Raw genomic sequence first — 16,343 nt, forward strand, 5'->3', positions numbered from 1 at the left:
GTAGAAATGCCATAGAGCCTAATAAAATCTGAAATAAAAACCAAATAAATAACAACTTATGTAGACTAAAAGCATGAACATCAATCATTAATAATTAATTAAAATCAGTAAAATCATGCATAAGTTACCTCATTAATAATATTTTGAAGAGATTGATGGGGCACTTACTCTATTCCGTTGGTTATTGTATGCCTTGACGAACTTAACACCCAACTGAAAATTGAACTTAAAACCGTAACTCTAATCTGCAAAAACCATTATTTATTTTAGATTTCTTGATTGATTTTAGATTTACATTTATTCACGCTTTTAATCAATAAAATCTGAAGTAATTACTTTTAATCAAGTAAAAACCAATCAACTAATTTACATTTGCTGGTGAATGATATTTTGTTATTAATGGGCAAGCGATTTACATTATTCATGTTGTTTATGCTAACCAATGTATACTCGCCAAATTATCAGCAACAAACGATGGAATTATAATTATCACCAAATTATCAGCAATAATAATCAGCAAATTATACTCAACAATGTAAGTTATTCGCTTTTAATCAACAATGATTACTTTTATTTAATTTTAAAACAAATCAAGTAATCTAAAAAATAATGATGAAAAGTAATTATTAAGCAAATAATTAGAAATGAACCGATTTTAATCAAGTAAATAAAGTAATTAGAATCAAATAAGAGACACATTTAATTAAACGCATGAATTCAAATCGGAAATAATTAATTAAATTAGGTTAAAGGCATGCCTATTACTATTATTTTTGTTTGATTGACACATACCTTATGTCCTTCGTTTTTTATTTCGTTATGAACTTCAAACTCGAATTAATATCTGCATAAAAACCAATTCAAGTCAATTATTTTCTGATTCATAATTCTAATGACAGAAACCCTATAAACAGAAATATAAGAGATTAATAATTCATAATTCTCCCAAAAACCCTATAAACATAAAAAAATATAAGAGATTATTTAATTAAAAGCGTGAATTTAAATTTGAAATAATTAATTTAAATTCATAAGCGTGAAAGTTACATACCTTGTACTTTGAAATCTGAAATAGGAGATTAAAATAATACGAGAGATTGTTTAATTCAAAGCATGAATTAAAATGTGAAATAATTAATTGAAATTCATAAAATCATGAAAATTACATACCTTGTATTTTCAAATCTGCAAAATAAATTAACGAAATTATATAAGTTAGACCGATTTAATTTACATAGCAACAATCTTTAAAAAGAAAATTTGTTTATGCATAAAAATTCAAGAATCATTATTAATTAAAAATTGTTTAATTTCTGTTATGCATACTGTAGACACCTACTTTTGTCCCCATTCTCGAAAGGGAAGGTTCGATGATGAAAACGTAAATCTCCACTTGACAACGCATCTCCTATAAAATAACGAATCTCAATTCCCCTTTTCATTTCACCCGAAACCTGCTATTTATGGAAACCTACTAAAAATAGTAACTGCCGTAATGGGTAGTTGTTAAAAGTGGCAAGTCATAAAAGATAGAAATCTGTCAAAATTAGGTGTTGCACTCCAACATAAATCCTAAATGATATAGAAATTGCGAGAGAATCCTATTCCTAATATGATTCGAAAGTAAGAGTCACGTATTAATAAAAATCCTAACGAGCCTAGAGTTCGTAACGGGCCCAGACGCATCCCGTCACAAGGTTAATACGCACTAAAAGACTCAATTAAATCTCAAATACTCCGGATTCAAGGAATCCGAATCTGACTAAGAAAAACAGCCCAGATCCTATTTTCAACGCCTGGCTCTGGGCGCCGAAATCTTCGGCGCCCAGGCCTGGGCGCTGAAAATACCTGGTACGTGTTTTTTCCTAATTCCTCGTGGATTAGAGTTCTGCAATTCTATCTTTCCACGAACTCTTTTCTATAAATAGGGCCTTAAGTTCGACGTGAAAGAAGACAACACACAATTATATTCTGAGTATTGACTCTAAACCCCTAAGCCTAAGCCTCACGCTGCAAAACTGATCACGCGTTCTGTCGCAATCGATCCATAAATCGAACAGAACGTATCCCGTCCCATAATTTGAGATTCGTTAAATAAAATGAGAAATAGCAAAGTCAAAGTGGTTAGTTTTCTGAGAACCGTGACGCACCTCTCAAGGGTGTGTCGTAATGTGTCCCTTTTCCATGGTTTAATTGCTTTCCTCGCCCTTTTATGAACAGTTAAACTAACTGAAATCTGATTGTTCGATCACGCTTAATAAATATGATATTTTTGGGAAATTAAATTATCATTCTAGGTCCCTTAAAACAATCTAAATCAGATAATCGCGTTCGATCTAGTACTATATGTTGCATATTGATAAAATCAACTCAGATTAGTTTAATAGTTAACGCATGTCCCTTCAATTATTTATGCTGAGCTACTAAGGATATCCTGCCTCTGGAGTTATCGAAGAGCGAGTACTCCTCTCGGTAGTTACAGTCCCCCGAACCCTCAATCTCTACCCTGCGGGTGTACGTTGAGCGATCCCCACCACCAGGAATCACAAGGGAACCTACGGCCGTCGTGGTAAAACATAATTGCACTCCCTTTATGTCACGATAACCGGGTTTTGTCAGTTTTTCTCATTGTCGTTAAAAACTGAATGACGACTCCTATATTACTAGTCAATTGGGTGTAAACTCACAGGAAATCCAATTACACTTGATTTGACAAAAAGAAGCGTTACACCCACGAGGGACGAGGTCACGCAATAGCCTCGTGCTTTTTCGACCCCCTCACAGTGGCGACTCCGCTGGGGATAGTGAAGGAAATACTCGTGCTTATAGGTAATCAAAATAGCCGAAGGATGAAACGATCCTACCCCGCGTTTATTTCCCAATCAAGTTGGGACGACATGAAAATCAGCATATTAATGTGAACAGACAGAACCGCATAACGAATCTTGGCTCCCTTGGTGTTTCATCTTGGGAGTTGGGACTAAGGATACCCATCGCCAACCGGGGGGTGCATACGCTTCGAATGTTGTCCACTCGGCACTTTCGCTAGTAGTACACCCGTCTTAAACCCAATCGCTCGCCCATTAGGTCCCTCTCGCCAGCATGCCCCCTTGGCTTGCACTTGCGGGTTAGCCTCTTGAGCGAAATTCGTCTGCTGAAGACACTACCTCGACCGGGGCATGTGTTGGATCTACGATAGAAGCGGTACCAAGCCAGGCGCAAATAACTACCCATAGAAGCCTATCATAAACTACATGACATGTTATTATTGCCTCATGATGGAATGTTAGTTATGTGTAGCGAAATATATGATTGTGTGTGACAAACTATCCTAGAAAAACCAACGACCTTAAAAATTGCCCAAACATTCATAAACCAATTTGCCAAAGAGTTATACCGAAATACGTGTTCCTCAAACCCGAACGATCGCCACAAAAATAAGCGACGCTCGGGATGGCCTGTAACGAATCCCACAAACGCTGCACAACGCGTAAAGGACGTTATTAGGCAAGCACGCAAAATCGAAGTCGCATAAACAAAAGTAGACGCAAACAGAAAATGAGAACCAGCGAGGGACGCATTTTCAACGCCCCTGGCTAGGCGCCAGAATTTCTCACGCCCTACGCTGGGCGCTGATGTTGCTGCTTGGCCTTCTGGTCAGGCGCAGCAGCCTCGGTGCCCGCGCAAAAGGAAAATACGTATCACGAAAAAAATCGTTCGTAAAAAAATTGCTACGAGGGCGTAAGAAAAAGCACTCGATTCTAGAAGCGACTTAAATAAAAAATAAAAAATAAATAACTCTTTGTGTCATTGATAGGCCTCCTACGACGACAATGTTCGACACCAAAACTGAACATGCTAGTAACTATGAATGTCACACGGGCAAAGATTTTCGAAAATATATAAAGAGTTCAAAGTGCACACATAGCAGTCCAAATATACTAGTCCGACTTAAGGGTAGTCATAGAATGTCTAAAAACCGACTCACGAAACAAACTAATGTGTCTCCTACTCCACAACAATAATGCAGGGCCCCTGAATACCTACCCGTGATAGCCATCAAGGAACGCGATGGAAGAAGCATATCCCGAACATCTATACCTAGAGGTCGCACAAACCCAAGAGATGCATGCTCTGGAACACGACCCTTTACGTTCTCAAAGGCCACTCGCCTCAAAGAATCGTGCTATGCCAAAAACGCTCCCCAACTCACATGCTTTCGGGCTATTGTTTGGGTTAGAAAAGAAAAGAGCGAAGAATGAAACAGAAATTATGGCATTAGCTCTTCAAGATGAATTGTTCGATCCTACTAAATTGATCGCTCCATCACCCTCAAAAGATGACCAAATCCAACGAGGGTGGCGCAAGACTTTCAAATGGACTAATGCTCGTGGGATGAAGTTCAAGATATCCGCGGGAGAGGGTCCGATGTACGAAGAATTAGAGTCCGAATCCGAGTCTGACTCCGAGTCCAAACCTAGCAAAATTGTAACCCCTCCCAAAAATAGTTTAGACCCGGAAATATCTACTCCGGGAGATCTTTTTGATGTAATGCTTCATGACTTTAATAAAATAAACAAAACTTTTGAGTATATGCCGCTTAAAAATCCGAGTAATAATGCAGAATGTCTCGCCACTAATGAGCGCGAAAAAGAGCCAGGAGAGGAATATACCGAACTAATAAAAGCTGTAAATGAACAAGAACTCAAAACTCCTATAATTGAGGACACGGAATCGGTAAATATTGGAACAGAAGAAAATCCTAAAATCATTAAAATTGGCCTCACCTTAACTCCTACTGAAAAGGCCGATCTAATCTCCACTTTGCGGGAATTCGAGGGTGTCTTTGCTTGGTCCTACAAAGACATGCCAGGAATAGATCGAGAAATCGCTGAGCATAAAATTCTGCTAGATCCCAAAATAACGCCAGTAAAACAAAAGCTACGTCGGCTCAAACCAGAGATAGCCTTGAAAATAAAAGAAGAAGTCACTAAACAACTAGACGCCGGCTTCATAAAAGTCTCCAACTATCCAGAATGGGTGGCCAATATTGTCCCCGTAGCTAAAAAAGATGGACGAGTGCGAATGAGCGTAGACTTCCGAGACCTCAACAAAGCCAGTCCCAAAGATGACTTCCCTCTACCTCACATTGACATACTAGTAGACAACACCGCAAAACACGCGCTTCTCTCCTTTATGGACGGGTATGCCGGATATAACCAAATACTTATGGCAGAAGAAGACATGGAAAAAACAACCTTCATTACCCCTTGGGGTACATATTGTTACACTGTAATGCCTTTTGGTTTGAAAAACGCTGGGGCCACCTATCAAAGAACAGCCACCACGTTACTCCATGACATGATACACAAAGAAATCGAGGTCTATGTAGACGACATGATCGTCAAGTCTAAAGACCGGCACGGTCACCTCCCGGCACTTAGAAAGTTCTTCACCCGAATCTTAAAATATAACATGAGACTAAATCCACAAAAATGTGTGTTCGGGGTAACCTCTGGAAAGTTGCTAGGATGTGTTGTTAGTGCGCGAGGAATCGAGATTGACCCATCCAAGATCAAAGCCATTACCGAAATGCCCCCACCGAAAACTGAAAAACAGATAAGGGGCTTCCTAGGAAAGCTGCAATACATTAGTAGGTTCATTTCCAAGCTTACTATGACTTGCGAGCCAATATTCAAAAAATTAAGAAAAGAAGAAAAGGCCGAATGGGATGAACAATGCCAAATTGCCTTCGATAAAATCAAAGAATATCTAAGCAGACCACCCGTCCTTTCCCCGCCTTTGCCCGGGATCCCTTTACGCCTATACCTAACCGTCACGGATACTGCAGCAGGAGCTATGCTCTCACAGTGTGTACATGGATCCGAGCGAGCCATTTACTACTTGAGCAAGAAGTTCATACAGTACGAGACGAGATACATGGAACTTGAGAAAACCTGCCTCGCCCTCGTCTGGGCATCCAAAAAACTCAGACATTACTTATTGGCCCACACTGTTCATATAGTGTCACAACTAGACCCCTTAAAATATATGTTCGAAAAGCCCGCCCTAAATGGTCGCCTGTCCAGGTGGCTAGTCATGCTCTCAGAATTCCACCTAAAATTCATGCCAGAAAAAAAAATCAAAGGAAGAGCGATAGCCAAGTTCCTGGCCGAGCATGCCACGAATGAGGAAACCACGGAAGCTTACCTCCTCCCCGACGAGGAACTTCTGATGATACGAGACGACTATTGAACACTATACTTCGATGACGCGTCCAATCAGAAAGGATGCGGCGTCGGAGTTCTCCTAGTCAGTCCCGAAGGGGCCCATATACCAATTTCCGTCAAACTTGACTTCGAGGCCACAAACAACGCCGCCGAATATGAAGCCTGCATAGTTGGGCTAGAGGCCGCAGTTAGCCTCGGAGTCAAACATCTACAAGTCTTCGAGGATTCATCCCTAATAATCAACCATATATCCAAACGATGGAAGGTCTGAAGCACTAGTCTCTCAAAATATCAAGCTCACTTAGACCAAATAGTCGAGAAATTTGAAAAAATCGAGTATACGTACTTACCAAGAGACGACAACCAATTCGCGGATACACTAGCGAAGCTAGCTTCAATGCTCAACATCCCGAATGAATGGGACGGAATGACCCTTCGGGTCGAGCGAAGGAAAGAGCCGGCTTATTGCTGTGCCATAGACTCCGAACCTGAAAACACCGAAGAAGAACCATGGTATACGGACATCCTTCGTTACAAAACAAGTGGGGAATTCCCCCCAAACACCTCCCCGCGAGCACAAAAGGCCCTACGCCTCCTCACTTCACAATATAGCATAATTCTGGGGGAACTGTACAAATACACGCCGAATAAAATCAAGTTACTTTGTGTCCACCAAAACCAAGCCCAAAGACTAATGGAAGAATACCATAACGGCGTGTGCGGACCCCATATGAACGGAAAAATGCTATCCCGAAAAATATCCCGCTCAGGGTACTATTGGACCACTATGGAAACCGATTGCCATCACTTTGTAAAAACTTGCCCAAAATGCCAAATCTTCAGTAACCTTAACCACTTGCCTCCCTCAGAACTATACACCTTCACTTCTCCATGGCCCTTTTCCACCTGGGGTATAGATATAATCGGCAAGGTAACACCAACAGGCGTAGGGGGACACGAGTACGTTTTAGTCGCAATTGATTACTTCACTAAATGGGTAGAGGCAGTCTCCTATGCAAAATTAACGGCCAAACATGTCGCTCGATTCCTAGAAAAGAACATATTCTGCCGATACGGGGTTCCACATGAAATCATAAGTGACCAAGGTTCCCACTTTAGGGCCGAAGTCCAAGACCTGCTCGAAAAATATCATGTCAAACACCATAAATCCTCTCCCTACAGGCCGCAAATGAACGGCGCGGTAGAGGCGGCCAACAAAAATATTAAAGTCATAATCGAAAAAATGGCCGAAAATTATAAGGATTGGCCCAACAAATTACACTTCGCATTATGGGGCTATCGAACCTCAATCCGCACCTCCATTGGAGTAACACCCTACTCCTTGGTATACGGAATGGAAGCAGTTCAACCGATCGAGTTGGAAATTCGCTCCCTCCGGATCGTCCTAGAAAGCAAGCTGCCCGAGGCTGATTGGGTTCAAGCTAGGTACGACGAGCTCGTCCTTTTAGACGAACGGAGGTTGAGCGCTTTACATCACGTGCAAGTGTATCAAAAGAGCATCGCAAGGCAATTCAACAAAAGAGTCAAACCTCGAAATATCAAAGAAGGCTATTTTGTGTTAAAAGAAGTCCGCGCACCTACTACGGACCCACGAGGAAAATTCCGGCCTAACTGGACAGGACCATATTTTGTAAAGACCATCCTACCTGGCGGAGCAGTCAAACTAGCCGACATAGATGGAGCGGAATTCGCTAACCTCACGAACTTAGACCAATTGAAAAAGTACTACATTTAATAAAATTCAGTCCGGAGTTAAGGCATCTAATAAAACACATTAAGACTCATAAGCAAACATTCTGCGCATTACTCTAAGGAAACGGCATAAAACTCGATAAAGTAGAAAAAGCGAAGGACAAAACTTCAACGCCCAGGACTGGGCGCTGTTATTTTTCACGCCCAGGCCTGGGCGCCCATATTTCCTTCGCCCTTGAACGGGCGTCATTCTCTCTTGCCACCTATCCTCCCGCTTCTGCAAGTGTTCGTACTCCTTTTCCGGATCATCAAAAGAACCACGAACACTTGGGGGGGAAGCAAATGTGTAATGAACACCCCTTTCAAAAAATTCAAAAAGTCAAAGCTAAAACTACGCGCGACCTGATTCTGACAAGATACGTAGGCAATCCTTATCAAGGATTCGGTCCAATAAATATTAAAAAATAATAAAGTCATGCAACACATCAAGAAGAAAGGATATTAGAAAGGGGACTATACCCCAACCCATGCACGGGCAAGGCCAAATAGAATGAAAACAAAGACACAAGAATTTTCAGGAACAAGCCCAACAAATGAGTATGGCACGAGTCGGCAAAAAGCGAAAAATAATAAACATGCATATGTAATACCCCAAGTAGTCGGCTAGTCTAAAAATATGTGTGCACTCTTGTATGAACTCATTATTTTTATGGAATTTTTTCTCTTTTCAAAATTCGTCGTTGGTTTAGAAAGCTAATATTGCTATAATATGTTAAGGCAAAGCCCATGGAAGGCTCAAAACATTCTTGCACCCAAAATTCGCAAAAAATAATATATATATATGCATGCGGAATACAAGAATGAATATATACAAAACAGGAGGCAAGCCTAAGACTCGTCATCGGCTTCATGTCCCCAAGCCTCGTCGGTCCATCCACTCCACTCCCCGTGGTATGAGGACCCCCTGCCAGAATCACCCCAAAAATGAGGCTGTGGCTGCAACTCGGGGCTAGGCTCTCGAGCCACCGACACGGAACGTCGCCTGCGCTCCAGCTCAGACCTCTCCCCGGAAGAACTCGTCCCCACATCAGAACGGCGATGCCGCAGGGGCGAGTGTCGTGCCCTCTCTCTCTCCTCACGACCGCGTCCCCCACCCGAGGGACCTGCGTCCCCCACCCGAGGGACCTGCGTCGTCTGCCCCGGCTCGTCCAGCCCCCGTCTACAAAAACAAAAAGGAGGGTGAGTAACGGAAAACCAAACAAAAGGTACAGATCGAAAGAAAAAGAGGGCACATTACGCGAGTGGAGTGGGGGCTCCTGCAGGAAAGTGCAGATCGGGCCCGAACCAACGCGGACTTCAACCGGTTGATCACTCCCACCATCGCGTTGGCCGTACGGGCCGGAACCTGAAACAGGAATGTTAGTAACAAAAGAAAAAAGAAAGATATAGGAAGAGTGCACAAATAAAAGGTGCATACCGCCTGTACTCCCTCAGGGAGCGGAGCATGGAAGACCTGGTCTTCCGGGAAAGTCTCCACAATCTCGGATCCACTCTCTCCGGTATACGAGATCCGAGCATCGGGAAGCACCCATCCCCCTAACGAAGGGTCAGGATACTCCTGCACGTAACACAGTAAACATAAACACATGGGCACGAGCATGAAAACACTAAAATCAATACAAAAAGAGAGGGCAACTCACAGCGCCAGGCTCTGGGAGACGGAGAGAATCCTGGATAAACTGATAATAGCTAGCTCCCGCTATCACCAACTCTGTCGCCGGCACGCCAGTCCTCGAGTGGACCCTCCACGACTCGCCTATCGAACGAGTAGACAGCATGGTCGCAGGCGGAGGCTTAGGCACCGATAAAGCCCCGACCGTCTGCATACGTACCCGCTCTCCCAGGTACCAGACAGGGTCCCGGCGGCCAACGAATAAGACCCGCATCTGGCTTAGGGCATAACTATCCCTGACCGAAGCATAAGTACCCCTAAAAGAGAGCCATGGGGTCCAAACTACCTGTTTTGTACAAACAAGGTCAGATCTCGCACATAGAAAATAAAAAGAATGGCGAAATACGAGATAGAGGATAAGATTCTGCACATGCTCAGGGTTCCTGTCCCGAATGAGATCCCACACGGTATCGGGCGGTGGACGAACAATCAGCTTCTTCTTCCAACCCCAAGGACGACCGACAGGGTACTCCAAAGGCCTCTACCCCTTTCGGGGAGCCAGCCAAGGTAAGTGCTTAAAGGCCCACAACTGCAAAAGGAAAAGACAATAAAACGTCAAAAAAAGAGGCCCGGTAAAAGCGAGAAAACAAAAGAAAGTCTAGGCACATACCTCGATCAAACGCGGCACTCCCGCCAATGTAATGACAAAGTGACATCTACTCGGGTCCGAGTCGCGCACCGCCAAACTCATCTGGCCGACGAGCGTCGCATAGCCCAAATCGCCCCAGCAATAGTCACCCAGTGTAGACACGTCCTCCACCATGCCTATCCACCTCGGGTCAAAGGTGTCAGTCAGACCCGATAGAAAAGTGGAAGTAATGAAATGGAGGTAGAACAGCCGAGCGTGTCTCGAAGACGACTCCTCTACCCCATGCTCCAAGGCCCACATCAGGTCAGCAAAAGGTATCCCACGGGCCTGGTACAAAGGCAATCTCATGCCCATCCACGAGCCCAGGAGCCTGGTACCCTCAGCAACGGTCGGCGGTGGGCCATCCGACCTCAGACGAACGGGGTTCCCTGTAAAGGTCAAGCCCGTCAAAGCCGTGTAGTCCTCGGGAGTAATCGTCATCTCACCCCAAGGAAAGTGGAATGTGTTGGTGGTATCCCACCACCACCTCATGAACGACCGCAGAAAGGACAGGGAGATGTTAAGCCGCAGTATCTCCCAGAAGGTCTCGACCACCGGAAACAGTGAGCTCGCCCTCACCAAAGCCTGGGCGTCCGAGCTCAGGAAACCAAAAACAGTCTCGCTCGTCGCTGCACCGTAGCCGCGAACCGCAGTCTCCCTCCTCGCGTGAAGGCGGGAAGTCACGTGGTGCTCTAGGTCGTAGTGCAGGTCCCGACCGTCGTAGAGCTCAGGACCCACCCATAGGGGTCCCGCGCCAGTAGACTGACGCGTCATGCCACGCTCCTCGTGGCCACCAGAAGGAGGTGACGACTCGTCAGGCATGCTGATCAATAATACAACAAGGCATTATACCTTTAACAAAATTGGCACTCACACCAATCACTAAAGGAGTGCATTCCACTCATAAAATGGAGTCATACAATTTTTGTTCCCTAAAACATGATACTAAGTTCATATTGAGCAAATATTCCCTAAGTAAAAAAATTAATTAACTCCAACAAAATGAAAATTCTTCCATAATTTGTCATTCATGAATTGTGAGGAACGCAAGCAATATACCAAAAACACCTACATTGTAAGAAAACACTAGAGTCGTAGGTATACTCTGGGGCTAGTATAAAAATTCCCAAAATCAACAAGAATCAATATACTTGCGAAAATTAACATGCACAAACTAATTAACATGTTATGTAGAACATTTCCAACTATCTAATTGAAGGAAAGGGGCACAAAATTAAAAACCCACAAATCAATTTCATGCATAAAAATACTTGACAAAAATACTGAAATTGACAAAAAAGCTCAAAATTACTGAAAATTACTTACATTGGGAAGATTAGGAAGTGATTTGGAGTACAATTCGTGAAGAAAAGTGAAGAAAACGAGCAAAAATAAGTAGAATGAAATGAAGAGTAAGAACGAAAATGGCGGAAATGGGAAGAAGAAGAAGACGGTCGCGTCTTTTAAAGACCGTTCTCCCCTTCGCATTTTCAACGCCCAGCACCGGGCGTTAGAAATTCTGGCGCCCAGAGCTGGGCGCTGAAAGTGTTTCCCAGACAGCGAATATTCGCTGTCGGGCACGCACAATCCCCTATTTGTGTAAAATATCCGTTATCTTGATATTTCTTTCCCAAAAAACGGTACTTTGCAATATCGTTAACAAAAAAATATATACACAGTGTGGACCCACTTATAGGACACACCTAATCAGGAAATATTGCGATCCACCAACAGGTTGTAATCACAAAAGCCCTTCTACATAGGCAAAATGAAAAGAAAATAAGAAAATCAAAATGGGCTCGCCCACCTTCAACGAGTGGGGTCTGCGCCACTAGCCGCGCAGGTCCTCAGTTTTCGAAAAATAAAATCTTCAAATTCAAAATAGGTTCGCCATCTTTAGCCGGCGGGGTCTACGTCACAAACCGCGTAGGTCCTTATCTTCAAATTTCAAAAACAGATTCGTCCACTTCTATCGGACGGGGGTGTCCACCCTTAGCGGACAGGCTCGCCATGTTTAGCCGGCGTGGTCTGCGTCACTAACCGCGCAGGTCCTTAGTCGCTGCAGCGATAACCTTTATCGGTTTTCCCTTTTTCCAAAAATTAAAGGATCGGTTTTCCCTTTTTCCAAAAATTAAAGGATTGGTTTTCCGTTTTTCCAGAAAAGAACGATGTGATTGGTTTTCCCTTTTTTCCAAAAATTAAAGGATTGGTTTTCCGTTTTTCCAAAAAAGAACGATGTGATTGGTTTTCCCTTTTTTCCAAAAATTAAAGGATTGGTTTTCCGTTTTTCCAAAAAAGAACGATGTGCTAGATTTTCCTTCGTTTTACGTCCCATAAAAACAAGGGGGTTTTCTCGTTTAGCTAGCCCTGAAAATGAGAATCTTTAAAAACATTTTTACCTCGTGGTTGGGCTTGGCCAGGCCCAATTATACTTTATAGCTTTGATTTCGAAAAACATCTGTAGCTACTCCCAATGACAAAGTGAGGGAGTTCCTACGCCTCTTTAGATACTTCCAATGACAAAGTGAGGGAGTGTTCTGTACTATCCGTTGACAAATCCCAATGACACGTGAGGGATATGTCGATATTTCAAGTGATGACCCTTAAGTCAAATGTTATCACTCGGGGGCTCGTGAGACCCTCGCAAAAACAGGTCACCATGGCTTGTGTGGCGCACTCCGTCTAGTACTTTGACCATCATCTTATTCCAAGACTCAGTCAAAGTGGGGGCTAACTGTAGACACCTACTTTGTCCCCATTCCCGAAAGGGAAGGTTCGATGATGAAAACGTAAATCTCCACTTGACAACGCATCTCCTATAAAATAACGAATCTCAATTCCCCTTTTCATTTCACCTGAAACCTGCTATTTTATGGAAACCTGCTAAAAATAGTAACTGCCGTAATGGGTAGTTGTTAAAAGTGGCAAGTCATAAAAGATAGAAACCTGTCAGAATTAGGTGTTGCACTCCAACATAAATCCTAAATGAGATAGAAATTGCGAGAGAATCCTATTCCTAATATGATTCGAAAGTAAGAGTCACGTATTAATTAAAATCCTAACGAGCCTAGAGTTCGTAACGGGCCCAGACGCATCCCGTCACAAGGTTAATACGCACTAAAAGACTCAATTAAATCTCAAATACTCCGGATTCTAGGAATCCGAATCTGACTAAGAAAAACAGCCCAGATCCTATTTTCAACGCTTGGCTCTGGGAGCCGAAATCTTCGGCGCCCAGGCCTGGGCGCTGAAAATACCTGGTACGTGTTTTTTCCTAATTCCTCGTGGATTAGAGTTCTGCAATTCTATCTTTCCACGAACTCTTTTCTATAAATAGGGCCTTAAGTTCGACGTGAAAGGAGACAACACACAATTATATTCTGAGTATTGACTCTAAACCCCTAAGCCTAAGCCTCACGCTGCAAAACTGATCACGCGTTCTGTCGCAATCGATCCATAAATCAAACAGAACGTATCCCGTCCCATAAATTGAGATTCATTAAATAAAAGGAGAAATAGCAAAGTCAAAGTGGTTAGTTTTCTGAGAACCGTGACGCACCTCTCAAGGGTGCGTCGTAATGTGTCCCTTTTCCATGGTTTAATTGCTTTCCTAGCCCTTTTATGAACTGTTAAACTAACTGAAATCTGATTGTTCGATCACGCTTAATAAATATGATATTTTTGGGAAATTGGATTATCATGCTAGGTCCCTTAAAACAATCTAAATCAGATAATCGCGTTCGATCTAGTACTATATATTGCATATTGATAAAATCAACTCAGATTAGTTTAATAGTTAACGCATGTCCCTTCAACTATTTATGCTGAGCTAGTAAGGATATCCTGCCTCTGGAGTTATCGAAGAGCGAGTACTCCTCTCGGTAGTTATAGTCCCCCGAACCCTCAATCTCTACCCTGCGGGTGTACGTTGAGCGATCCCCACCACCAGGGATCACAAGGGAACCTACGGCCGTCGTGGTCAAACATAATTGCACTCCCTTTATGTCACGATAACCGGGTTTTGTCAGTTTTTCTCATTGTCGTTAAAAACTGAATGGCGACTCCTATATTACTAGTCAATTGGGTGTAAACTCACAGGAAATCCAATTACACTTGATTTGAAAAAAAGAAGCGTCACACCCACGAGGGACGAGGTCACGCAATAGCCTCGTGCTTTTTCGACCCCCTCACACATACTATAATTCCATGTATTTTATGCATATTGCAATTTGAATGGCCTTATCCTTGTTGGTTATGACTTAATATTCACGAATCTATATTAAAAGTGTTATTTGTTTTACTTTTTCTTGCAAGGATTCGTGAGAAAAGTATACTTAGTTGTATGTGAGCGACTTCAAGAACGATGATATGGTTCTTATGAGAATCAAACTTTGCGAATGATTCTTCTTCTTATGAGAATCAGTGTCGTAGAACGTTGTTTTTCGGTTCTAGTTTTTGGAGTTTTTTTTCTTTCCAGATTTTGGAGATTTTTTTAGACTGTTTTTTGGATTACTAAGTAAATTTGTTTTAATTTGGCAATTAGAATAAGCTGTAATAATTTGTAATAATTTCTTTCCTAATGTTTATTTCATTTCCTGATTTAAGTGATCAATCAACCCTAATTTAAGTACTGCATTCAATTGTTCGACCTATGGGCGATTCACGATTTTGGGCGTTTTATTAAGCCAGTCAAATTAGGTTGGTAAGGTAGATCAAAAAGTAAAACCCGGGGTGGGTATTTCTGTAAATTTCATGTGGGACACGAAAAGTCATGTTACTAAAATGACCTCAGGAGCTGGCTAATAGAGATGTCAAAAATTTAGCTGGATTCAATATGTACTGAAAATTTATGAGCAAAAGCACATGAATATAATTCAATTGGGAATTATTATGCAAAAGAATTTATCATGTATGATATAATATGAGGATGAAGAACATATACCAATCTCTATTGATCTAAGTAAAGATCAACTACAATGAGATCAAGAAAATCCTATGGTACTTGAAAAGGTAAAAAGGAATAGTTCTTGATTCAAGGAAATGAATATATTCTAAATATTGATGTTACACGCATAAACACTAGGAAATGATCAAGCAAGATCCCTTTGGAGTTAATCATTGCTAAGGACGAGCTATAGAGCATGGTGTTTTGAAATGGCAACATGAATTGTAGACCATGAATTGTTGCGTGCAAAATTAAATATTAATTTTTATGTTCTAAGATACAGCTGGAAAGTCTTCCGCATATCCTTGAACTGCTTGGATAAGAAGATCCAAATAAAGCATCATTAGCAACCTATACAGTTAAAGTAAAAGTATTTATTCCCTAAGAAGCAATGAAACAGAGTTGTTTACGTTAAACAGTTCTTGATTGAACTTGGGTGGATCACATGTCTGCTGACTTGATGGTTATTCATTGCATAATGCGTAGAACCACTATTGAAGCAAGAAAGACTAGATCACAAAATAAACATAATCAAAAGATCTTATCATCCTATCTCCAAAGGAAAAGATACTAAGATTGGCAAAGCATGATAATTAAACCTATTTAACAAGTGAGAAGCAATACTCACAGTGTGGCACTGGATATCAAAACATAGTTTTGCATTCCATTAGTTATTTTAAAGATGGGTTAGAGGCCCATGGTAGTAAAACATTGAGGTTGAACATTTATCATATATGAAATGTATTTTCATATTCCATTTAACCTAGTATTAAATTATGAGTCCTTTAAATTTGACAATATATATTCAAGATAGACTCCCAGTGGTGTCATGTGACTAAGAAACGTCTATCAAGTGAACTTGAATGTCAAAAGTTGAAAATGGTCCCTGGTTGGGAGTTTTCTATAAAGGTGGACGCATAGAAAACACTAGACGACTAGAATGCAAGATGCTAGTAGTTCTGTTTCTTGAACTATGTGGACATGGCAATGTCGTAATCATTTGCATAGATACTTATTTCATAAGATTATTATCGGATAAACCTATGAAACGTTACTGTAAGAGAAGAAAATGTATCATTAGTAAATTTCATTATC

The sequence above is a fragment of the Spinacia oleracea genome, chromosome 5, assembly GCF_020520425.1.
Source record: "Spinacia oleracea cultivar Varoflay chromosome 5, BTI_SOV_V1, whole genome shotgun sequence".
Classification (NCBI taxonomy): domain Eukaryota; kingdom Viridiplantae; phylum Streptophyta; class Magnoliopsida; order Caryophyllales; family Amaranthaceae; genus Spinacia; species Spinacia oleracea.